Source organism: Cherax quadricarinatus, chromosome 9 (genome assembly GCF_038502225.1).
Source record: "Cherax quadricarinatus isolate ZL_2023a chromosome 9, ASM3850222v1, whole genome shotgun sequence".
NCBI classification, from domain to species: Eukaryota; Metazoa; Arthropoda; class Malacostraca; order Decapoda; family Parastacidae; genus Cherax; species Cherax quadricarinatus.
Genome location: NC_091300.1, coordinates 27490956 through 27502044, shown reverse-complemented (window position 1 = coordinate 27502044; position 11089 = coordinate 27490956). Strand labels below are relative to the sequence as shown.

Genomic DNA, 11089 nt, shown 5'->3' with positions numbered 1-11089 from the left:
ACAGCACCGGTCCTAGGACTGACCCCTGTGGAACCCCGCTCGTCACAGGCGTCCACTTTGACACTTCGTCACGTACCATGAATCTCTGATGCATTCCCGACAGGTATTCCCTGATCCATTGCAGCGCCTTCCCTGTTATCTATGTCTGGTCCTCCAGTTTTTGTACTAATCTCTTATGTGGAACTGTGTCAAATGCCTTCTTACATTCTAAGAAAATGCAATCTACTTATCCCTCTCTCTCTTTTGTCTTACTTCTGTCACCCTGTTATAGAACTCCAGTAGGTTTGTGACACAGGATTTCCCGTCCCTGAAACCATGATGGTTGTCATTGATAAGCGCATTCCTGTCTAGGTGCTCCACCACTGTTCTCATGATAATCTTCTCTATAACTTTGCATACTATACATGTCAATGACACTGGTCTGTAGTTTAATGCTTCGTGTCTGTCTCGTTTTTTATAAATTTGGACTACATTTACTGTCTCTGTACCTCAGGTAGTCGCCCTGTTTCGATAGATGTGTTGAAGATTGTTGTTAGTGGTACACATAGCACCTCTGCTCCCTCTGTCAGGACCCATGGAGAGATGTTGTCCGTCCCCATCGCCTTTGAGGTATCTAGCTCACTTAGCAGCTTCTTCACGTCTTCCTCGGTTGTATGTATTGTGTCCAACACTTGATGGTGTACCCCACCTCTCCATTTTTCTGGAGTCCCTTCTGTCTCCTCTGTGAACACTTCTTTGAATCTCATGTTGAACTTCTCACATACCTCACGGTTGTTTCTTGTGATCTCCCCTCCTTCCTTCCTCAGCCTGATAACCTGGTCCTTGATGGTTGTTTTCCTCCTGATGTGGCTGTACAACAGCTTCAGGTCAGATTTGGCTTTTGCTGCTATGTCACATTCATATTGTCATTGGGCCTCCCTTCTTACCTGTGCATATTTATTTCTGGCTCTACGACTGCTCTCCTTATTCTCCTGGGTCTTTCACCTTTTATACTTCTTCCATTCTCTAACACACTAGGTTTTGGCCTCTCTACACCTTTGAGTGAACCAAGGGGTCATCCTGGCTTTTTCGTTATTTCTGTTACCCTTGGGTGCAAACCTCGCCTCAGCTTCCTTGCATATTGTTGTCACATATTCCATCGTCCTATTAGCTGACTTCCTTGCCAGTTCTCTGTCCCACTGAACACCATGCAGGAAATTCTTCATGCCTGTGTAGTCCAGTCTCTTGTAGTTTGGCTTCATTCATCCTGCTCTTCTTGCTTCCCACTCCACTTGTAACTCTACTATGTATTCGAAGTTCAGAACCACGTGGTCACTGGCCCTGAGGGGTCTTATGTATATGATGTCCTCAATATCTGCACTACTCAAGGTGAATTTTGATCCAGTGTTGCTGGCTCATCTGCTTCTTTCTCTCTGGTAGTGTCCCTTACGGGTTGGTACATGAGGTTTTTCAGTACCACCTCCATTATCTTAGCTCTCCATGTTTCTGGGCCCCCACGTGGCTCCAGGTTCCTCCAGTCAATTTCTTTATGACTGAAGTCACCCACAATCAGCAGCTATGCTTTGCTCGCATGAGCCCTTCTGGTCACTTCAGTGTGTTAATCATCATTCCTTTACTCTCATCATACTCTTGCCTTGGCCTCCTGCTGAAGTGTTCCTATTATGTAATCTCTTGCTTCTCCTCTGTCTCTCTCCAGCTCATCAAAATCCCATTGGTTTTTAATGAGTAGTGCTACTCCTTTACCCCCTTTCTGTTATCTCTGTCTTTTCTCAGGACCCAATATCAGATTGGAAAGATGGCATCTGTTATCATTCCCATGAACTTGGTTTCCGTGAGAGCTATGATGTCCAGTGATGCCTCTAATTCTTTCATGCCACTCCTCCCACTTATTTGTTATTTCATCAGTGTTGGTGTACCGTACCTTCAGTTTCCTCTCCAACATTGTATTTGTGGAGTCTGTGGGGGTGATGGACCTGGCAGTGTGCTGTGGGATTCTACAGCATAGTGTGGGGTGGGGGTTGTAAGTGTGGATTGTGGGTTGTGTTGGGATAGCGTGTTTGGCTGTGGGGCTCTGAGGGTGATTCTGTGTGTGCTTGCGCTTGTTGCCCTGTCCTGCTCCTTTCGTTTCTGTGTCCTTTCCCTCAGCCGCTGTCATTTGTATGTTGATAATTCCTTCAGCCGTGGTTTCTGTTGCAGGATCCTGTTCCACACCATTTCTCTCTTGAAAATCAGTTTGACTGGCTAATTTCTCCCTTCACATAACCCCCTTTTCTCTGAAAATTTACCATCTCAGACATGTCGTCCTTGCCCATTTCTTTGATGATGTTTTCAATCCTATTTCTCTTTCTGCCATCTTTCATTGTGTGTCATCCCTTCATTCTCCTGAAACCCATGAATAAACACTGACTTCTTCCTCTCCTCCCATTGTCTTTCCCTCTGTGTCTCTGGGTACCATTTGTACATGGCTTTGTCTCCCTTATTTTTTCCTGTAACTCTTGGTCGCATGGTCGTGCCTCTGTGTGAGATCTGTCACCTTCTCTACCTTCTCTCCCTCAAATACTGCTATCCTTGCTCCCAACAGTTCTCCCCCTTCATTCCTCGGCCCTGCTTGGTGGACTGATAGGGCCTTAGAGTAAGTCTTGTCTTCCTTTCCATTGGGCTCCTCATTCAGTAGGGATGTACCTGCTTGAGCTGCCATGTCTCCTCTGGGCAATAGCCCTGTAATTTGCTTCAGCATATTTACCTTGTATTTTAGGGCCTGTATTCTGGCTTCTGCAGCTTCAGCTTGCGACTCCCATTTCTTCTTCTCTGCCTCCATCCTCTTCTCCATTTTCACAGAAAGACTACCTAGTTTGCTCTCCCACTCTTGTTCCATCCTTTTACATTGCTCTTCGATCCATTCTTCCTTACCAGGACCATTTTCCTCTGATACTCTAAGCCTTTGCCTTCCCCTCTGATCCCCCATTTTTTTGAATGGGTTAGGCATTGCAGTACATGTGTGTGTGTGTGTGTGTGTGTGTGTGTGTGTGTGTGTGTATGTGGGAGTTGGGGAGTTGTAAGGGGGAGAGATATGGAGAGAGAGAGAGAGGGGGGGGGACAGGGAGAGTGATGGGAAGGTGGAGAGTGGGAAGGGGGGTATAGGGAGTGGGAGAGAAAGGGGGAAGGGAGGGAGGGAGGAGGGAGAAGAGAGAGAGGAAGAGAGAGAGGGAGAAGAGAGAGAGGAAGAGAGAGTGTACTCACCTATATGTGGTTGAATGAGTCGAGTCATAGCTCCTGGCCCTGCCCCTTCACTGGTCGATAATAATTCACTCTCTCCCTACTCCATGATCTTTGTAATACCTCTTCTTAAAGCTATTTATGGAACTTGCTTCCATTACTTCTCTCTCCACATTATTCCACTTCCTGACAACTCTAAGACTAAAGAAATACTTCCTAACATCTCTATGACTCATCTGGGTTTTCAGCTTCCAATTGTGTCCCCTTGTTTCTGTATCCCATCTCTGAAACATTCGATCCTTGCCCACCTTGTCAATGCCTCTCAGTACTTTATACGTTGTTATCATGTCCCCTCTATCCCTCCTATCCTCTTGTGTCGTCAGTTTGAGTTCCCTTAACCTCTCCTCATAAGACATACCCCTCAGTTCCGGGACTAATCGTGTTGCAAATTTTTGCACTTTCTCCAATTTCTTGACGTGTTTGACTAGGTGAAGGTTCCATACTGGCGCTGCATAATCCAGTATAGGCCTTACGTAAACGGTGTACAATGTCGTGAATGACTCCATACTCAAATGTCTAAACGCCAATCTCGGGTTTGCCAATCTCCCATATGCTGCAGCAGTTATTTGATGTGTGCCTCAAGTCATAATGCTTACCCCAAGATCCTTTTCTTTAATTGACGTTTGCAGCTTTTGATTTCCAAACCTGTACACTGTCTGCGGTCTTCTGTCTCCTTCTCTAATCTTCATGACCTTGCACTTACTGGGGTTAAACTCCAGAAGCCATTTGTCGGACCATACTTGTAGTCTGTCCAGATCCCCTTGTAATCTTAGCTGATCCTCGCCCACTTGTACTCTCCTAATCAGTTTCACATCATTAGCGAACAGTGACACTTCTGAATCTATTCCTTCCACCATGTCATTCACGTAAACAAGAAACAGCACCAGGCCTAGGACTGAACCTTGTGGAACCCCACTCGACACATGCGCCCACTCTGACACTTCAGCAGGTACCAACCCTCGTTGTTTCCTTCCTGTCAGGTATTCCCTGATCCATTGCAGTACTTTCCCCTCTTATTCCTGCCTTCTCCTCTAATTTTTTCACCAGTCTCTTGTGTGGTACTGTGTCAAAAGCCTTCTTGCAGTCTAAAAAGATGCAATCTACCCATCCCTCTCTCTCCTGTCTTACTTCTGTTACCTTATCCTAGAACTCAAGTAGATTGGTGGCACAGGATTTCCCATCTATGAAGCCGTGCTGACTGTCACGTATGAGCCCAATCTTTTCAATGTGTTCCACCACTCTTCTCCTGATAATCTTTTCCATGACTTTACATACTATACAAGTCAGTGGCACTGGTCTGTAGTTTAACGCTGCTTGTCTGTCTCCTTTCTTAAAAATAGGAACTACATGTGCTGTCTTCCACGCCTAAGGCAACTACCCAGTTTCGATAGATTTATTAGTGTGTGTGTGTGTGTGTGTGTGTGTGTGTACTCACCTATTTGTACTCACCTATTTGTGGTTGCAGGGATCGAGTCCTAGCTCCTGGCCCCGCCTCTTCACCGGTTGCTACTGGGTCCTTTCTCTCCCCGCTCCATGAGCTTTATCATACCTCGTCTTAAAACTATGTATGGTTCCTGCCTCCACTACATCACTTTCTAGGCTATTCCACTGCCTGACAACTCTGACTGAAGAAATACTTCCTAATATCTCTCTGACTCATCTGTGTCTTCAACTTCTAATTGTGACCTCTTGTTTCTGTGTCCCCTCCCTGGAACATCCTGTCTTTGTCCGCCTTGTCTATTCCGCGCAGTATTTTATATATCGTTATCATGTCTCCCCTGACCCTCCTGTCCTCTAGTGTCGTCAGGCCGATTTCCCTTAACCTATCTTCATAAGACATTCCCCTTAGCTCAGGAACTAGCCTTGTCGCAAAACTTTGCGCTTTCTCTAGTTTCTTGACGTACTTTATCAAGTGCGGGTTCCAAACAGGTGCTGCATACTCCAGTATGGGCCTGACGTACACGGTGTACAGTGTCTTGAACGATTCCTTATTAAGGTATCGGAACGCTGTTCTCAGGTTTGCCAGGCGCCCATATGCTGCAGCAGTTACCTGGTTGATGGGTGCTTCCGGAGACATGCTCGGTGTTATACTCACTCCAAGATCTTTCTCCTTGAGCGAGGTTTGCAGTCTTTGGCCACCTAGCCTATACTCTGTCTGCGGTCTTCTTTGCCCTTCCCCTATCTTCATGACTTTGCATTTGGCGGGATTAAATTCGAGAAGCCAGTTGCTGCACCAGGTGTCCAGTCTGTCCTGGTCTCTTTGAAGTCCTGCCCAGTCCTCATCTGATTTAATTCTCCTCATTAACTTCACATCGTCTGCGAACAGGGACACTTCTGAGTCTAACCCTTTCATCATGTCGTTCACATATACCAAAAATAGCAATGGTCCTAGGACCGACCCCTGTGGGACCCCGCTCGTCACAGGTGCCCATTGTGATACATCATTACGTACCATGACTTCGTTGTTGCCTCCATGTCAGGTATTCTCTGATCCATTGCAGTGCCCTTCCTGTTATATGAGCCTCATCCTCTAGCTTCTGCACTAATCTCTTGTGAGGAACTGTGTCAAAGGCCTCTCTCGTGTCTTACTTCTGTTACTTTATCATAAAACTCCAGAAGGTTTGTGACACAGGATTTTCCTTCCATGAATCCATGCTGGTTGGCGTTTATACTCTTGTTCCGTTCCAGGTGCTCCACCACTCTCCTGATAATCTTCTTAACTTTGCATACTATACACGTCAGTGACACAGGTCCATAGCTTAGTGCCTCTTTTCTGTACTTCCTTAAATCTCATATTGAGCTCCTCACATACCTCTTGATCGTTTCTTGTGAGTTCTTTTACTGTCTCATGAACATGAATTTTTAGCTGTCATACGTTGTGGTTACTGAAGAGCTTTGTACTGTGGATAAGTCTTTAATCTCTTCGATATTGCTATTAAAACTATGGCTTCGAAGCATCTCTTTGTGACAGGCGACGCTACAACGAGAGACGACTGATGAAGGTTCTTTGGATTTTTAACTCTCTCTCTCTCTCTCTCTCTCTCTCTCTCTCTCTCTCTCTCTCTCTCTCTCTCTCTCTCTCTCTCTCTCTCTCTCTCTCTCTCTCTCTCTTACCTTCCGCTCTTTTCTCTCCATCTTTTATTTAGCATTATTTATCTTCCAAGGGTATTTTCCTTGCAATGAAAGCCATTCGTCGTGTATCAGTGTCTTAATCCACGTCGCCGCTCTTGAGGGAGCGGAGAAGACGACTGCTTCACACTGTTAGTAGCAATTAAATCTGACAGATCGACGTCAACTTCCTCCACTGTAGACGATGCTATTACTGTGAATTTACAATACCTTACTGTTGACGTTGAAATTAACCCATACAATTCAAAGAACTGTAAAATTTGAGCACTTAGATGTAATGAACATTAAGTGCAGTAATAACTGTAGAATAACGGCATTGTTAAGCCGTTACAAACGGCTTAACAAAGATCCTAGAGAAAGAAACGTTGACACAGTAAAAGTCACACTAGTTGCATCTGTTTGCATTGACCTAACATTAAATATAGCGAACACTGAAATATAATGAACGGCCCGAAAATTGTGAACATCGCTAAAATATAGCTAGGAATCATAAAATACGATATTTGGGCTATGGTGCTTACGCTGGATCCGGGCCTGGGGGATGCTGTCAGGAGCTACCAGCATGAAGCTGTTGATTCTTGTCCCTCAAGGAACGTCCCTTGATGCTGGTGAGGACTCTTGATCACATGAATTGAACTTGTTCTTCCCATTCACAGATCGAACCTGATTATCTCCCATTCCCGAGGAGCTGTATGAATCCTAAATATTATTGTAACGTTGAATCACCGGGCATCTCCACCGTGTCCTGGTCATAGACTTTTTTAAAGGGATTTTCGAATCTGAGAGAAAACAGTATCATTTGATTCTAAATCAGTTGTATAATGTGATTCATAGAAATAAAATCTGTCATTGTCATTGTCATTTTAAATAACATTTTTGTGGTTGACCTGTTCCAACCAGTAACTGGCAGGTGACTCCCTTTTTATTCATAATATCCAAAGCGAAATGGACCTTTTCGAGAAAAATCTGTCTTCGGCACATTCTTCTCCAACGCGAGGGACACAGCCCGTTTGAATGTCATCAAAAACCTTTTTGTCCTTAAACAACTTCCAAACAAACGAGCCCCTTTTATCGCTGATAGATTTATGCGAGAGGTTAAAAGACCTCGTTAGGGTCCCCGTATGGGCCGTCCCTAACTTCCTCCCCTTCAAAATATACGGGAGACATCTCGTTGAATGTAGTTATAGATCCACCATTTCTCTTTTCCCCATTTTTTTCATGCCTCGGAGAACGGAGATTAATGCAAACCTCTCTCTGTCTCTCTGTCTCTCTGTCTCTGTCTCTCTGTCTGTCTGTCTGTCTGTTTGTCTCTCTCTCTCTCTCTCTCTCTCTCTCTCTCTCTCTCTCTCTCTCTCTCTCTCTCTCTCTCTCTCTCTCTCTCTCTCTCTCTCTCTCTCTCTCTCTCTCTCTCTCTCTCTCTCTCTCTCTCTCTCTCTCTCTCTCTCTCTCTCCCTCTCTCTCTCCCTCCTCTCTCTCCCTCCTCTCTCTCTCTTTCTCTCTCTCTCTCTCTCTCTCTCTCTCTCTCTCTCTCTCTCTCTCTCTCTCTCTCTCTCTCTCTCCTGCCCACCGTCTGTCCCTCACTACCTGTCTCTCACTGCCCTCTCCCTACTCCTCACTTTCGCTCCAACATTCCTCACTCCCCTCACCATTCCTTCAAGGAACTATACAAAGTTCCGTCCCTCTAGACCAACAGCCATTTTTCAGCCATCAGCCTTCTGAGTGAGGGGACAGCGACGTCCCTTCTCTTGAGCTAAGTGACTTTCCTTTTCTCTAGGTATTCAGTCAAGCCGAAGAAACTGGGAAGACAGATAGGGAAGGTGGGCATGTGGAAAGGATATTTTGAAGATGGAAAGGCTGAGGAAGGATGAAGAGCGATGGTAAACAGGAGGATGAGCAGGAGGCGGAAATCCTAAGGAAGACATTAACAAAGATTTATAACATATCACTGGAGACAGGAGTTTCAAGAGCTGGAAAACAGCCAATTTACTCATAATTTTCTAGAAAAGTGATAGATAAAGTCAACAAAAATACGAAGGTTGAAGTTTTCAAGGAGAAATTGCACCGATAGTTCTTACATGTGCCATATCATCCAGTCAACGAGACTGCTAACAGCAATAGCATGGTTGAATAGCCAGTCTTCAAAGGAGCATAACCCATCGCTTTACTAATGGATTAGAAGAAACGTCAGAACTGTTCACAGTTATGTCACATGCAAACCAATATTTCTGACATGCAGGGTAATGAAGCAAGTAGTAAGAAAGAGAATTGGCCATTTTAAAGACACTGACTTCATCAACCAGGCTGTGATGGATATGTGGGGCAGCGGGCCACCAGCAGCAGCAGTCTGGTTGACCAGGCAAGCACCAGTCGAGCCTGGCCCATGGCCGGGCTCGGAGAGTAGGCAAACTCTCGAAACTCTTCAAAGGTATAAGGTAAGGTATACTTCATTACAAAACACCGGCGAGAGTTCTGAAAGGAAGAAGATTTTGCCTCACTAACCTGAAAGGTTCCTGTAAGATGCTTCATGGGATCGACGCCCCGGTGTCCTAGTTCCAGACCAGGCCTCCCGGTTTATCAAGGCTTGGTCAGCCAGACTATTACTGCTGGCCGCATGTAGGCCACCATACGAGCCACAGCCCAGCTGGTCAGGTATTGTTTTGAACAACTTGTCAAGTTCTCTCTCGAAGAAAGTCCGATATAAGTCTATGATTGAATGACGAACATCAGGTTAAAATAAAAAAGATCATGGGCGAGTGGACTGCAAATTCTTTGACTACCAAAAGGCCTTCGATGCAGTGCCCCACAAGTGGCAAAATTCCAAATTGGAAAGACGAGTGAGATATCATGATTATTACTCCAGTGACAACACAGTATCATTTTACACCAATCTTTTTCTTTTTTACGATGAGATGTATTAGCTAATTTTGTAGACGTTCCCTGTACATAGTAATATTGATACATTCTTATTTTACTTTAGGTTAGGCTACGAGGAACGGTTGCCGACTGTATCGAAACCAGACGACGAAAGCGTAGAAAGTGAGATGTATGGTATCAAGTGGAAGATACGTTAAGTGTCTGTCACGTCCTTAACAGTACCTGTGTTATACCTTTGATGGGTTTCAAGAGTTTTCTTACTCCTACAGCCCGACCCTGGGCCGGGCTTGTCTGGTGCTTGCCTAATCAGCCAGGATGTTGCTGCTGGCGGCCTACTGGCCCGCATATCCATCACAGCCTGAGTGATCTGGCAGTTGGTGGAGCTACTTGTCACGTTTTCTCTTGAAGATTTCTACATTTGTTTTGGCTGTTTCACCAGGAGGGAGAGATACATCATAATCTACACTTGGAAAATCTTGGAAGGAATGGTCCCAAATCTGCACACAGAAATCACTTCCTACGAAAGTAAAAGACTGGGCAGGCGATGCAAAATACCGCCAATAAAAAGTAGGGGCGCCATTGGTACACTAAGAGAAAACACCATAAGTGTCCGGGGCCCAAAACTGTTCAACAGCCTCCCATCAAGCATTAGGGGAATTGCCAATAAACCCCTGGCTGCCTTCAAGAGAGAGCTGGACAGATACCTAAAGTCAGTGCCGGATCAGCCGGGCTGTGGCTCGTACGTCGGACTGCGTGCGGCCAGCAGTAACAGCCTAGTTGATCAGGCCCTGATCCATCGGGAGGCCTAGTCATGGACCGGGCCGCGGGGGCGTTGATCCCCGGAATAACCTCCAGGTAACCTCCAGGTATATCTCTTACTCGAGAACGTTATTTGGGCCCAGTCCCTCAAATACTTTTCACGTAAATATTATCGTGTATCTCTATTTTCCCTGCTCCAGGGAGTACATATTTAGGCCTTTGAGGAGTTCCAGTTCTGATATTTATCCTGCCTTTAATAGAATTGCGAACAATGAACAGAAAGAGCACAAACTATTTGAAAAGTGTCACTGTTGGCATTATTTCCTTTATTTTGAAAGTTCTCGTTATCTATTAATCATTTTTCTTTTTGTCGTAACATTTGCTTCATTGTGTTCTTTGAGAGAACTGTCAGCTGATACAAGTTTACTCCCAGTTCTTGCACATGTTCCTCTCGTTCTATTTGGTGATGCTCTTGTGTTTGGTATACCTTGTCTCTCTTGTGTTCTTCATTCTTTCCATATCTAAACGCTTGGAAATTGTCACCACTGAACATTATGTTATTCTCCTCTGCCAACTGGAAGACGTTGCTTATATATTCTTATATATTTGCTTATTTTTATATATTCTCTTTACCCTTTCGAAGACTTTTATAATGTGTGATGCTCGGGATAACGACCTCTTAATTTTTGGTTAGTGCTCTACTGCCTCCTTTAGGCAAAGGAGCAATATTTGCCTCTTTAAGTTCTCTGATATTTCACCTAGATCTAATAAGCTCTTTTCTCCAAAGGATACCGAATGTTTGTACTAGTGGCACTTTTCAGTTCTTTACGAATAAGGAATTTCACGAATCCGGTCCAGGTGCGTGACTGAGCACGTTTTCTATTTCTTTTCCGAATTCTACGTCATTAGACGAAATAAATAAAAGTTTCTTCTTTCTCCATCCTACTTTGGTTAAGTGGGTTACTGAACTTCCCCTCATGTGACTAATGGTCCAATTCTACAGGTACCTGAAGGATACCTGAAGGATGCTTGCTGGTGTCAATGTCCCCGC

General features: G+C 44.8%; 1 protein-coding gene across 3 annotated transcripts in view; it reads left to right on the top strand.

Moving 5' to 3' along the window:
* LOC128685942 (protein sax-3-like) overlaps positions 1 to 11089 on the top strand; it is a 1098442-nt gene that overhangs the window by 211268 nt on the left and 876085 nt on the right. The window lies entirely within an intron of this gene.